This window comes from Pan troglodytes, chromosome 16 (genome assembly GCF_028858775.2).
Source record: "Pan troglodytes isolate AG18354 chromosome 16, NHGRI_mPanTro3-v2.0_pri, whole genome shotgun sequence".
Taxonomy (NCBI): Eukaryota; Metazoa; Chordata; class Mammalia; order Primates; family Hominidae; genus Pan; species Pan troglodytes.
Genome location: NC_072414.2, coordinates 43,032,279 through 43,047,757, shown reverse-complemented (window position 1 = coordinate 43,047,757; position 15,479 = coordinate 43,032,279).

The window sequence follows — 15,479 nt, the reverse complement described above, 5'->3', positions numbered from 1 at the left end:
GTTAATTGCAAACAACAGGATTGCTTGAAAGATTTTTGGATAAACTTAACATCTCCGGGATCTTGAATGTGGAGAACTGGCCCATTAGCACACATGCTTGATGCCTCCCAGCCTGGAGCAAGTCCTTCTACCATCACTGGGAGGAGGGAAGAAGAGGTGATATTTCACTTCCCACCTCTCCCCTTGATGCCTCTCACTTACCTCCTGAGTCATAGTGGTCTCATTTGTGGACTAATCAATACCATCTTGGTGTATTGGAAGAGATACTGCAGCTATTGGGAGAGATACTCCTTCACCCAGGAAAGAACTGCAGCTTGGCCAGGCTGCTGAACTCTCGGCCTTTGTAGGGATCTGATTCCCCCTGGCTTCCCTCCCCCACCTTGGAACTGCTCAGGGAGAAAAGGCCCACAGGGGTGTGGGTGACCCTCACAGTGGTGGCTGGCCAATTCCTCACTTGTGTGTGAGTTCCCAGAGGAAATGCAAACAAATCAGACCACACTTGGCTGCTGGCCAAGGAATCTTTGAACTTCTTCAATAAAAAGTCTTTAAAACTTTGGTTCTGACCCAAATCTTTTGCTCCAACATAAAAACTGCCGGGCCTTAAGAGTTTCTGTTTAGAGAAACAGTGTGTCTCTGGCATTTGAATAAGGGTGTTTATCTCAGAAACCCTTCTTTGAGTCCCACCATGTTCCGTAAGCTCACTGTATCTCACCTTCAGCCTTCAAGCCTCCCTGAATATCTAGCATGAGTACCTACACCTCTTGCAGCAGTTCTTTCTTTATAAGCCCCTAGTTGTGCATTGTAAAAGGGCCCAGAGGTTGCTGAGTTTCCCCTGAAATGGAGACAAGAGAGAAAAAACTCTCCAGCAGGAGGCATTTAAAAAGGTATTGGTCACTGATATTTGTTATCCAGTGTGGTCCTGGAGCTGCCATCATTTAAAAAAATAAAATAAGTTGTTTAAGGAACTGGTGCAGTATAAGGCATAGTTGTTTCTTTTAGAATAAATAATACATTACTGAATGGTACATTTTCATTCCCTATTTGTTGCTGCTTAATCTCCAAAGCAGATTATATGGCACATACCTGTCTCCAAAGTCTTATCCCTTATCTTTATAAATAGAGGTCTCAGGAGGGAGAACCAGATTTTTCAGACCTAGGCCTTCCCCTTCATCCCATGTTTTCACCAAATCAATAGCCTCACCACCTCCACTTCCATACCTTCCTGGATATAATTTTATTGAGTCTACTTTCGGCTGTCAAGAGGAAGTCTGGAGGAAATCAGAGCAACTGCCAGGAAACCACTAAACAGGTCCCCTTTTAATCTACCCCATCACCAATTTACCTAAACAACATGGATGGACATTCAGACAGCCACTGAACTCTTCCTGGTGTGTCTCCTGAAAATATAGACTTGAACCTTCTCAACCTGAATTCTGTGTGATCCCCAACTTGCAACACATGTGGAAATCAAAGGCATTGGGAAAGTTCTCTCGAGAGTTGCACATTGCTGGAAAAGTAACCTGGGAGCAGGAGAGGGTTCCAGACTCAAGGACGGAAGAGAGAATCACAGCTCAAACCCAAGGCATATGTTTTAGAAAACTCAAGTGAACAATAATTGTTAACCCATTCCCTTAATTAACACCTTCCTAGAATCCAAACTGTTCCTTTTCACCTAAATCACTTTTAGTGACAATAGATGGGAATCAACTCTGTTTCAAAATTAATTTTCTTTTATGGCACGCTTCCAGAGGTGTCACAGGGTATTACATGTTGTAAAATAATGTTTTTTTGTTTGTTTGTTTGTTTGTTTGTTACTCTTAAAGTGCCAGGATACATTTATGTGTACATAAATTTGCTGGGCCTAGTATTTTAGACCACCACCAAATCTTTTATAAACGTGGACATTGTCAACAAAAGAGTCAAACTCTGTACAATATTTGAAAAGACTTATCCTGAGCCAAATATGAATGATCATGGCCCGTGACACAGCCCTCAGGAGGTCCTGAGAACATGTGCCCAAGGTGGTCAGGGTGCATCTTGGTTTTATACATTTTAGGAAGGCATGAGACATCAATCAAATACATTTATGAAATACATTGATTTGGTCCAGAAAGGCGGGACAACTAGAAGTGGTGGGGTCAGGGGTGGTGGGGGGCGTTTTTTTGTTGTTGTTGTTGTTGTTGTTTGAGACACAGTTTCACTCTTGTTGCCCAGGCTGGAGTGCAATGGCGGGATCTTGGCTCACTGAAACCTCCACCTCCCGGGTTCAAGCAATTCTCCTGCCTCAGCCTTCCGAGTAGCTGGGATTACAGGCACCCACCACCACACCCGGCTAATTTTTGTATTTTTAGTAGAGACGGGGTTTCACCATGTTGGCCAGGCTGGTCTCGAACTCCTGACCTCAGGCGATCCGCCCGCCTCAGCCTTCTGAAGTGCTGGTGTTACAGGCATCAGCCACCGTGCCTGGCCGGCTATAGGTAAATTTAAACATTTCCTGTTGACAATTGGTTGAGTTTGTACAAAGACCTGGGATCAATAGAAAGGAAAGTTTGGTGGTAGAGACCAAAGTTTTACTATGCAGATGAAGCTTTAACTTGCAGGCTTCAGAGAGAATAGGTTGTAAAATGTTTCTATCAGACTTAAAATCTGTATTGATGTTAATGCCAGAGATGTATAATGAGGCATGTCTGACCCCCACTTCCCTTCATGGCCTGAACCAGTCTTCCAGGTTACACGTTAAGAGCCCTGGCTGAGGAGGAAGTCCATTCAGATGGTTGGTTGGGGTTGGAGGGGGGGGCCTTAGAATTTTATTTTTGGTTTACAACATCATTAACTAGAGATTAAAAGAGGTTCTAAAGATGCCTGCTCCATTCCCTATTTAGGCATCCTTTCTTTTTAGACTGGTGATAATACACATAGCATCATCTTCACCACCACCACCACAAAAAAAAAAATAAAAAGTTTGCTTTAGCCACCCATAAAACAATTTCATATTCTGTCATAATATTTGTGGACTAAATATGATACTTGACCTCTTTTTGTTCTGTCTTCATTTTTTCCTATCATTATTTTTATATATTTACATGGAAACTTCTAAAATTGGCCAGAACCATGTTGGAAGAGACAAATTATGAGAGCAGATGAAATAACACGTTCATAGATATTTATGATGTTGTAACTTTCTGAAGCATAATAAAGTCAACTCATACGAGGATAATATTGTCTTGCTAATGCTAGTATTTATGGCAAGTCATAAATGAACATGTTGGGTGCCTATTTTGGGTAATGACTGCTTTTAGAGCGTTGGAAGAATTTCCCACTGTGGGTCACTCTGTTTGACATTACTCCTTCCTCTAGAAAAATTCTGGATGGCTGTTTAAGAGGAGGATGATCCTGGAGTGTGGTCATTATCACTTCCTAGGTGAAGAGTGGTTTCCATTGTTCTCAGGTTGTAGCCTGGAGGCAGTTGAGGATTCATAAAGCCCTGTACTTGCTCCTGCTTTTTTCCTGCCCCTATCCTTTCTCTGCCTCTATCTTTGTTCTAGTTGTCCCTACAGCCTGATTGCTTTGGAGCTCAAACACAAACTGCTTGCCCTGTCATTTCTCAACTTGCCCATCCCTGCCCTCTCCCCAGCCATGAAACCCAAATTCCTCCTCCATCCTACATGTATACCCCTAAAGAATAAGACTTAGCTATTCTGTTAATCAGCAGGCCTTGCTTGGAAGCCCACTTCAGATAAACAAGTGCCAAAAACACTTCTTCTGTTTTCAGTCTATTGTTTCTCTGAGCCCATCTTGTTTCATTCTCAGCTTCCAAAATGTTGGTCATTTTGAGAAAATGGAAGTCTCCCAGCAGAAAAGACCAACTTTATGTAATGACTATATGCTTGGTGAAGTTTTAGGAATTCCCAGGAAAAGCCTGAAAGTCTAACATTGGGACTTCTTTTAGGTAGAGCATTATGTGGCCATACATTTCTGTGCAGTGTTTGAATACTTCTGAGAAGGACATGCAGTAATCCATTATCATGCCCTAACCCCTTGGCACAGCTGGGTGTCAAATAGATAGCTGTCTTCTTGGAAAACAATGCAATGGGAAACTAATGTAGTGAGTTTTGATAGAAGATGGAGAATGAGGTGTATAAAATACAGAAAACCCAGGAAGGGATGGCTCAATCCCACTAAACAGATCACTATAATAGGGTGAAGTGGGCAACATTAAGCACCTAAGAATTATGACAAAAAGGAAATAGAGAAGGAGATCTGAATCAACCAAGGTTCAATCAAGAAAATGGCACTCCAGGGGGGTGGGGGGCAAAGGGAGGGAGAGCATTAGGACAAATACCTAATGCATGTGGGGCTTAAAACCTAGATGATGGGTTGATAGGTGCAGCAAACCACTGTGGCACATGTATACCTATGTAACAAACCTGAACATTCTGCACATGTATCCCACAACTTAAGGTAAAATTAAAAATATATATATCACTCCCAAAATTTTGAACATAGAATTTAATACAGGGAATTGATTACTGAGTTGATGGAAAGAGTTGAGAAGTCTAACAGGGTACAGTGATGCACCCCAAAGATTAGCAATAGCAGGGGGTTGCTACCAACCCTTAGAACAGGAGGGATAGAGAGGAGAAACTTATTTTCAGGAGCTCAGGAGGTCCAGTTTGAATAAAAAATTGTAGATTGTTGGCATGTTACCACCTCCATTTACGTGTAACCTCCCTTTTCAGGACTCTCAGTTTAGGGGTAAAGATTTCTCTACAGATTACTTAAAAGATTAAAAAAAGTCACTGTATTCCATGGAAACAAGTCTAGATCCCAGTAGGCATCAAAGAAATGTTTGATCCTTTTCAGGTCTTTGAATAAACATGAAGGAGAGGAATAAATATGATCAACCCTTGCCCATGTCCTCTCTTACTCCAGTGGGCTCCCCACAGGCCATTAGAGGTAGGGAGACCATATATCCTGATTTGCCAAAGACAATCCTAATATACATCTGTTTTCCTGGCATCCTATCTTGTTTAGCATATGTCCTGGAATTTTCATCTTATAATGAAGTATTATCAACAATTGTATTAAAATGAGCTGGGATAGGTTTGGTAGACTTCCACTTTGCACTTCCACCTTCCACCATAGTTTCAGGTAATGGTGTGTGAGACTCATGTGCAGTGAACAGATTTCTCATTTTAACACATTGAAAGATGGCCATCTATACTCATATCTCTTTTCCAACTTTTTATGATACAATGTAATTAACATATCCCTTTCAAAATTGGTTTGCAGAGTGTTCACTGATAAAACTAAGTGCACTCCTATACCAGTGACTAGGACCAGTTAACTACTGGGCTTGGGTGGTTGTGGGGAAAGTATGTGTCACTCTTGCCCGCCTGTTATATCATGGCCATTGCCACAGCCTTTTCAATGCACAAAGCATTCAGACCACTAATTGGAAGAGTCAGTGAAAAGTTGTTGGAGTTGGTGTACATGAAATACAAGGGTAAACCAAAGATGAAAATGAAAAGAAAGTTTCCCAAATGCTCTTGATATTTTGGTTTTCTCATTTATTATATGATGTGAATCTATAACTATTTATCTCACTGTTTGGCAACAATTTTACATTTTGTAGTAAATCCTTTCAGCAGCACTGAGCTCAAAAAATAAAAATTTAATGAAAATTAAATAATCAAATTTCCATTTCACGAGAAAGTTGATGGATACGCAACTTGCACAGAATGTTTATATTTACCATCTACCTCTGTGATAGTATGACCACATGATAATTAGAAGCAGCATCAGCATCTCCTTCAGAAATTAGCAATTATCTTAAGAAGACTGCACCCAAAGACATCATATGCAGCTGGAGAAGGTGTGTTTACCTATCACTTGGAAAAGCACAACTGTTCATTTAGATCAAATGATTCTCCCCTTAAATGAATTTTGCTCATTTTTGATTCCAAGTTTTCTCATGCATGGACAAAAGGTAAATTAATAGCAGAAGTATACTGCAACAGTTGAATGATGCCTAGCTTAATACCAGCATCACTAGATGATTCAAATATAAAATGAGTTAATTCCCATAATGCCTCAATTTTTTTCATCTAATTAAGTCTTAAAATGTTTATTTTGCCAAAAGTGAAACATTTGTTGTAAATATTATTGTAAATTCAATTAAAAAGTTGGCATCAAGGATAGAATTATTTATTTTTGCAATGATAATATAAATACAAATTTGGTAGAATATAGCATTGTGATAAAACTTATATTCTTACTAGATTGAGCAAAAATGTATTTTGAGTGGATTGTGGTGCATACATAATTTATAACTCAATATCATAAACCAGGATATTCTACCGATTGAAGCAGCATCTGTACTTACCAAAGTTTACATATATTTTATATATACACACTACAAAATTTTCTGATAAAGATGATGTTGAATTTTTTTCAATGCTTCAGTATGACAGTTCATACTTTTTCTCTTTACTATCCATCATCAATTAGATTTCCAAAATGTCTGAGCCGTTGGAAAATTAGTTTTGAAATCAACTCAAGTATCCTAAGTGGCATTGAACTTTTACATAAATAAGATCTCTAAATTTTGGTTGTACTTGGTTGAAAATCAGCTGGAAGTTTTTAATCAGGGCATCCTCAGAGTGCCAAAAACTTTAATTTTTGAAGCTTTTATCAAAGTGTGGTTATCAATAGATACATAAGAAGGATTTCACAAGACCCAATACTATTTCATGGTAAACATACTCAACAAACTAATAGAAGGAAACTTTCCATAGTTAACATATACCTACTGGTGATAGACTTGCTATGTTCATTTTTAACTACTTCTATTCAACATTGTATTACAGGTTCTAGTCAGGGCAATTAGGCAAGAAAAAGAAAAAAGGCATCCAGATTGGAAAGAAAGAAATAAAACTACCTCTATTTGCAGAAGGCATGATCTCACATATAGAGAACTCTAAAGAATCTACAAAAATACTACTACAGCTAATTATTTCAGCAAAGTTCCAGGATACAAGATGAATAAATAAAAATCAGTTGAATTTCTATCTACTAGCAATGAGTAGTCCAAAAATGAAATTAAGAAAACAATTTAATTGTTACATTACCACCCAAAAGAATAAAATACCTAGGAATAAATTTAACCAAAGAAGCTAAGGTTAACTACAAAACATCATAGACAGAAATTAAAGAAAACCTATGTAAATGCAGACATCCTGTGCTCATGGATTAGAAGACAATACTGTTAAAATGGCAATATTCCCCACAGTGATCTACAGATTCAGTTGAATCCTTATCAAAATTCCAACTGCCTTTCTTATCAGAAGTGAATGAGCCTATCCTAAAATTTGTACGAAATTGCAATGGACACAGAATGGCCAAAGTCATCTTGAAAAAGAAGAAAAAAGTTGGAGGATTCACACTTCCCAATTTCAAAAGTTACAACAAAGATACAATAACCAAGATAATGTAGACAGACATATAGATCAACGGAACAGAATCAAGAGTCTAGATCAGTGGTCTCCAACCCTTTTGGCACCACAGACCAGATTTGTGGAAGACAATTTTTCCATGGACAGTTGAGGGGATGGTTTCAGGATGAAACTATTTCACCTCAGATCATCAGGCATTAGTTAGATTCTCATAAGGAGCGCGCATCCTAGATCCCTCGCACATGCAGTTCACAATAGGGTTCACACTCCTATGAGAATTTAATGCTGCAGCTGATCTGACAGGCTCAGGCTGTAATGCTCAGGCTGTAATGCTCGTTCACCAGCTGCCCACCTCCTGCTGTGCGGCCTGGTTCCTAACAGGCCACGGACCGGACCGGTATCAGTCCACAGCCCAGGGGTTGGGGACCCCTGGTCTAGATAATGAATCCATATATTTATGGTCAATTTATCTTTGCCAAGACCATTCAGTGGGGAAAGAATAGTCTTTTCAACAAATCGTGCTGGGACAACTAGCTATCCACATGCAAAAGAATGCATCAGGGCCCCTAATTCGTGCTATATGCAGACTTTAACACAAAATGGATCAACTACTTAAATGTAAGAGTTAAAAAAATAAAAACTCTAACGAGAAAATATAGGTGAGTAAAGGCTTCAAGAGGACTGGCTAGAGGCACCCAGCACTCACCTCCTCCACAAAGAAGAACCAAAATAGTAATAGATAATCACACTTTGAATAGATCATCTAAAAGAGTACACTGGAATTCAACAGAGAAATGACAGGAAACATTTAAAGCAAAGAAGAAGAAGGAAGCAAGGCAGCCTTCTTAACCAGGATCAGCTGGGAGCCTGGAGAGGCTCCCCAAAGTGGGGAAAGGGTGAGAGATCCCCAGCAGTCCACATTCTCACAGCAGACTCCTGCAATCCTAGCCACAGGGGAGCCCATTGACCCTTGTGGGCCGCCCTGAGACTAACATAGGAAGCTGCCTGGAGACCACACAACAGTATTGCTCCAGAGAGGGAGCTTATGTTGGGTCCCGAACAATTCCCAAGTCCTAAGCAGATACATCATGGTGTTATATTGAGAGCCTAGCCCCACCAGCTTGCATCCTGCCTGGGGGCCCAACAGCACCTGCATCTCCACATCCCTGGATCCCCATTAACATCACCAAGAACAGCCACCACCATAGCTGGCTGCTGCAGCCAAGGCTGAAGCTTAAACCATTGGCAACATCTCCACTGCTCCCAGCAGCAAAGCCATCATGAATTTTCATGAACCCTGAGGACAAACTCCTCTGCCCACAGTCACTACCACTGCAGGCTGCCACCACAGCGGGGCGGGTGGGGGTGGGTGGGTGGGGTGTGTGAAGCACGAGCAAAGTGTATGCTCCTTAGCTGCCTGCATACAGCTGTTGTCCTTGAAAGCAACCCCACCCTCCCTAGTAGCAGGGCTGCTGACACCCCCACCTGAACATTCACTTAGGACCTGGGAATCACCCTATTTCTGCCTACTATAGTTAGTGCCTGCATGCACCACGAGGGGGCCTGAGGATAGGTCCACCCATCCCAGCTCTGCCACCCACCAATGCCTAAACATACCATCCAGGGGCCTGGGGACCACTCAGACTAGTCTACCAGTTTTGGCACTTGAGCCTCCTAGGGTCCTGAGGTCAGGCTCACTCAGCCTGCCACTACCACCATAGCAGGAATCCACCAGCATATGCCACCTTTCGGCCTGGTGACCAGCCTACCCAGCCCATCACAGCCACCACCAACTCCAGCAAGGACTGCTTGGGAGTCAGAAAGTTGTCTCAGCACTACTACTGCCATTGCCCACACCACACTCATTCCTCAAGGACCTGAAGAACTTGTCCACTATTGCCACAACCAGCAGCTGAGTAAGCTGCCTGGAGGCCCAAGAATCGGCCAGCCTGGACCTGCTAACACCAGTGCCAGCATACGCTGCCCTGGGGCCTAAGGACAGGCACACTCTGCCTGCTGCTGCCACCACTGGGGCCCAAGGACAGGACTACATGGTGCTCTTGTCCTCAGCAAAATTTCACCACAGACTCCACTAACAACTGCACCCTAAAACGAGTGAGGAAATCACAGACATCACTGTTGCTGTTTATAGCCAACGAAATAATACAGAGACTACACTACTGCACGCATCCAGAATCAAAGCAAAAGTGCCCTACCCAATCAACACCATAGATACATCTTCAGGAATAAGTCCTCTCCTATAAAAGCAAATACAAAATACTGGAAGAAGTGACTGTTACACCAGATGCACAGATATCAGTGTAAGGACACAGAAACATGAAAAGCAAAGAAATACGACACCTCCAGGAAAAACAGTAATTCTCCAATAACATATTCCAAGCAAAAAGAAATTTATGAGACCACAGAAAAAAAGTGAAAATATTGATGCTGAAGAAGTTCAGTAAGATACAACAGAACACAGAAAAACAATACAAACAAATCAGAAAAACAATTCAGGAAATACAAGGGAAATTTACCAAAGAGATAGAAATCATTAAAAAGAAACAGAAATTCAGGCAAGGAGGCGGAGCAATATGGCTGAAAAGAACCCTCCAGCAATCATCCCCCCTGCAAGAACACCAAATTGAACAACGATCCACCCAAGAAAGCACCTTCATAAGAACCGAAAATCAGGTGAGTAGTCACAGTACCTGGTTTGAACATCATATCAAGGAAAGAAGCGGGAGGAGCCAAGATGGCCGAATAGGAACAGCTCCGGTCTACAGCTCCCAGCGTGAGCGACACAGAAGACGGGTGATTTCTGCATTTCCATCTGAGGTACCCGGTTCATCTCACTATGGAGTGCCAGACAGTGGGTGCAGGTCAGTGGGTGCGCGCACCGAAGCAGGGCGAGGCATTGCCTCACTTGGGAAGCGCAAGGGGTCAGGGAGTTCCCTTTCCAAGTCAAAGAAAGGGGTGACTGACGGCACCTGGAAAATCGGGTCACTCCCACCCGAATACTGCGCTTTTCCGACGGGCTTAAAAAACGGCGCACCACGAGATTATATCATCCCACACCTGGCTCGGAGGGTCCTACGCCCACGGAGTCTCGCTGATTGCTAGCACAGCAGTCTGAGATCAAACTGCAAGGCGGCAGCGAGGCTGGGGGAGGGGCGCCCGCCATTGCCCAGGCTTGATTAGGTAAACAAAGCAGCCGGGAAGCTCGAACTGGGTGGAGCCCACCACAGCTCAAGGAGGCCTGCCTGCCTCTGTAGGCTCCACCTCTGGGGGCAGGGCACAGACAAACAAAAAGACAGCAGTAACCTCTGCAGACTTAAATGTCCCTGTCTGACAGCTTTGAAGAGAGCAGTGGTTCTCCCAGCACGCAGCTGGAGATCTGAGAACGGGCAGACTGCCTCCTCAAGTGGGTCCCTGACCCCTGACCCCCGAGCAGCCTAACTGGGAGGCACCCCCCAGCAGGGGCACACTGACACCTCACACTGCAGTGTATTCCAACAGACCTGCAGCTGAGGGTCCTGTCTGTTAGAAGGAAAACTAACAAACAGAAAGGCCATCCACACGAAAAACCCATCTGTACATCACCATCATCAAAGACCAAAAGTAGATAAAACCACAAAGATGGGGAAAAAACAGAACAGAAAAACTGGAAACTCTAAAAAGCAGAGTGCCTCTCCTCCTCCAAAGGAACGCAGTTCCTCACCAGCAATGGAACAAAGCTGGACGGAGAATGACTTTGACGAGCTGAGAGAAGAAGGCTTCAGACGATCAAATTACTCTGAGCTATGGGAGGACATTCAAACCAAAGGCAAAGAAGTTGAAAACTTTGAAAAAAATTTAGAAGAATGTATAACTAGAATAACCAATACAGAGAAGTGCTTAAAGGAGGTGATGGAGCTGAAAACCAAGGCTGGAGAACTACGTGAAGAATGCAGAAGCCTCAGGAGCCAATGCGATCAACTGGAAGAAAGGGTATCAGCAAAGGAAGATGAAATGAATGAAATGAAGCAAGAAGGGAAGTTTAGAGAAAAAAGAATAAAAAGAAATGAGCAAAGCCTCCAAGAAATATGGGACTATGTGAAAAGACCAAATCTACGTCTGATTGGTGTACCTGAAAGTGATGGGGAGAATGGAACCAAGTTGGAAAACACTCTGCAGGATATTATCCAGGAGAACTTCCCCAATCTAGCAAGGTAGGCCAACGTTCAGATTCAGGAAATACAAAGAACGCCACAAAGATACTCCTCGAGAAGAGCAACTCCAAGACACATAATTGTCAGATTCACCAAAGTTGAAATGAAGGAAAAAATGTTAAGGGCAGCCAGAGAGAAAGGTCGGGTTACCCTCAAAGGGAAGCCCATCAGACTAACAGCTGATCTCTCGGCAGAAACTCTACAAGCCAGAAGAGAGTGGGGGCCAATATTCAACATTCTTAAAGAAAAGAATTTTCAACCCAGAATTTCATATCCAGCCAAACTAAGCTTCATAAGCGAAGGAGAAATAAAATACTTTACAGACAAGCAAATGCTGAGAGATTTTGTCAACACCAGGCCTGCCCTAAAAGAGCTCCTGAAGGAAGCGCTAAACATGGAAAGGAACAACCAGTACCAGCCACTGCAAAATCATGCCAAAATGTAAAGACCATCGAGACTAGGAAGAAACTGCATCAACTAACGAGCAAAATAACCAGCTAACATCATAATGACAGGATCAAATTCACACATAACAATATTAACTTTAAATGTAATGGACTAAATGCTCCAATTAAAAGACACAGACTGGCAAATTGGATAAAGAGTCAAGACCCAACAGTGTCCTGTATTCAGGAAACCCATCTCACGTGCAGAGACACACATAGGCTCAAAATAAAAGGATGGAGGAAGATCTACAAAGCAAATGGAAAACAAAAAAAGGCAGGGGTTGCAATCCTAGTCTCTGATAAAACAGACTTTAAACCAACAAAGATCAAAAGAGACAAAGAAGGCCATTACATAATGGTAAAGGGATCAATTCAACAAGAAGAGCTAACTATCCTAAATATATATGCACCCAATACAGGAGCACTAAGATTCATAAAGCAAGTCCTGAGTGACCTACAAAGAGACTTAGACTCCCACACATTAATAATGGGAGACTTTAACACCCCACTGTCAACATTAGACAGATCAACGAGACAGAAAGTCAACAAGGATACCCAGGAATTGAACTCAGCTCTGCACCAAGCGGACCTAATAGACATCTACAGAACTGTCCACCCCAAATCAACAGAATATACATTTTTTTCAGCACCACACCACACCTATTCCAAAATTGACCACATACTTGGAAGTAAAGCACTCCTCAGCAAATGGAAAAGAACAGAAATTATAACAAACTATCTCTCAGACCACAGTGCAATCAAACTAGAACTCAGGATTAAGAATCTCACTCAAAACCGCTCAACTACATGGAAACTGAACAACCTGCTTCTGAATGACTACTGAGTACATAACGAAATGAAGGCAGAAATAAAGATGGTCTTTGAAACCAACGAGAACAAAGACACAACATATCAGAATCTCTGGGACGCATTCAAAGCAGTGTGTAGAGGGAAATTTATAGCACTAAATGCCCACAAGAGAAAGCAGGAAAGATCCAAAATTGACACCCTAACAACACAATTAAAAGAACTAGAAAAGCAAGAGCAAACACATTCCAAAGCTAGCAGAAGGCAAGAAATAACTAAAATCAGAATAGAACTGAAGGAAATAGAGACACAAAAAGCCCTTCAAAAAATTAATGAATCCAGGAGCTGGTTTTTTGAAAGGATCAACAAAATTGATAGACTGCTAGCAAGACTAATAAAGAAAAAAAGAGAGAAAAATCAAATAGACGCAATAAAAAATGATAAAGGGGATATCACCACCAATCCCACAGAAATACAAACTACCATCAGAGAATACTATAAACACCTCTACGCAAATAAACTAGAAAATCTAGAAGAAATGGATAAATTCCTCGACACATACACTCTCCCAAGACTAAACCAGGAAGAAATTGAATCTCTGAATAGACCAATAACAGGATCTGAAATTGTGGCAATAATCAATAGCTTACCAACCAAAAAGAGTCCAGGACCAGATGGATTCACAGCCGAATTCTACCAGAAGTACAAGGAGGAACTGGTACCATTCCTTCTGAAAATATTCCAATCAATAGAAAAAGAGGGAATCCTCCCTAACTCATTTTATGAGGCCAGCATCATTCTGATACCAAAGCCAGGCAGAGACACAACAAAAAAAGAGAATTTTAGACCAATATCCTTGATGAACATTGATGCAAAAATCCTCAATAAAATACTGGCAAAACGAATCCAGCAGCACATCAAAAAGCTTATCTACCATGATCAAGTGGGCTTCATCCCTGGGATGCAAGGCTGGTTCAATATACGCAAATCAATAAACGTAATCCAGCATATAAACAGAGCCAAAGACAAAAACCACATGATTATCTCAATAGATGCAGAAAAAGCCTTTGACAAAATTCAACAACCCTTCATGCTAAAAACTCTCAATAAATTAGGTATTGATGGGACGTATTTCAAAATAATAAGAGCTATCTATGACAAACCCACAGCCAATATCATACTAAATGGGTAAAAACTGGAAGCATTCCCTTTGAAAAGTGGCACAAGACAGGGATGCCCTCTCTCACCACTCCTATTCAACATAGTGTTGAAAGTTCTGGCCAGGGCAATTAGGCAGGAGAAGGAAATAAAGGGTATTCAGTTAGGAAAAGAGGAAGTCAAATTGTCCCTGTTTGCAGACGACATGATTGTATATCTAGAAAACCCCATCGTCTCAGCCCAAAATCTCCTTAAGCTGATAAGCAACTTCAGTAATGTCTCAGGATACAAAATCATTGTACAAAAATCACAAGCATTCTTATACACCAACAACAGACAGAGAGCCAAATCATGAGTGAACTCCCATTCACAATTGCTTCAAAGAGAATAAAATACCTAGGAATCCAACTTACAAGGGATGCAAAGGACCTCTTCAAGGAGAACTACAAACCACTGCTCAAGGAAATAAAAGAGGATACAAACAAATGGAAGAAGATTCCATGCTCATGGGTAGGAAGAATCAATATCGTGAAAATGGCCATACTGCCCAAGGTAATTTACAGATTCAATGCCATCCCCATCAAGCTACCAATGCCTTTCTTCACAGAATTGGAAAAAACTACTTTAAAGTTCATATGGAACCAAAAAAGAGCCCGCATCACCAAGTCAATCCTAAGCCAAAAGAACAAAGCTGGAGGCATCACACTACCTGACTTCAAACTATACTACAAGGCTACAGTAACCAAAACAGCATGGTACTGGTACCAAAACAGAGATAGAGATCAATGGAACAGAACAGAGCCCTCAGAAATAACGCCGCATATCTACAACTATCTGATCTTTGACAAACCTGGGAAAAACAAGTAATGGGGAAAGGATTCCCTATTTAATAAATGGTGCTGGGAAAACTGGCTAGCCATATGTAGAAAGCTGAAACTGGATCCCTTCCTTACACCTTATACAAAAATTAATTCAAGATGGATTAAAGACTTAAACATTAGACCTAAAACCATAAAAACCCTAGAAGAAAACCTAGGCATTACCATTCAGGACATAGGCATGGGCAAGGACTTCATGTCTAAAACACCAAAAGCAATGGCAACAAAAGCCAAAATTGACAAATGGGATCTAATTAAACTAAAGAGCTTCTGCACAGCAAAAGAAACTACCATCAGAGTGAACAGGCAACCTACAAAATGGGAGAAAATTTTCGCAACCTACTCATCTGACAAAGGGCTAATATCCAGAATCTACAATGAACTCAAACAAATTTACAAGAAAAAAACAAACAACCCCATCAAAAAGTGGGCGAAGGACGTGAACAGACACTTCTCAAAAGAAGACATTTATGCAGCCAAAAAACACATGAAAAAATGCTCATCATCACTGGCCATCAGAGAAAT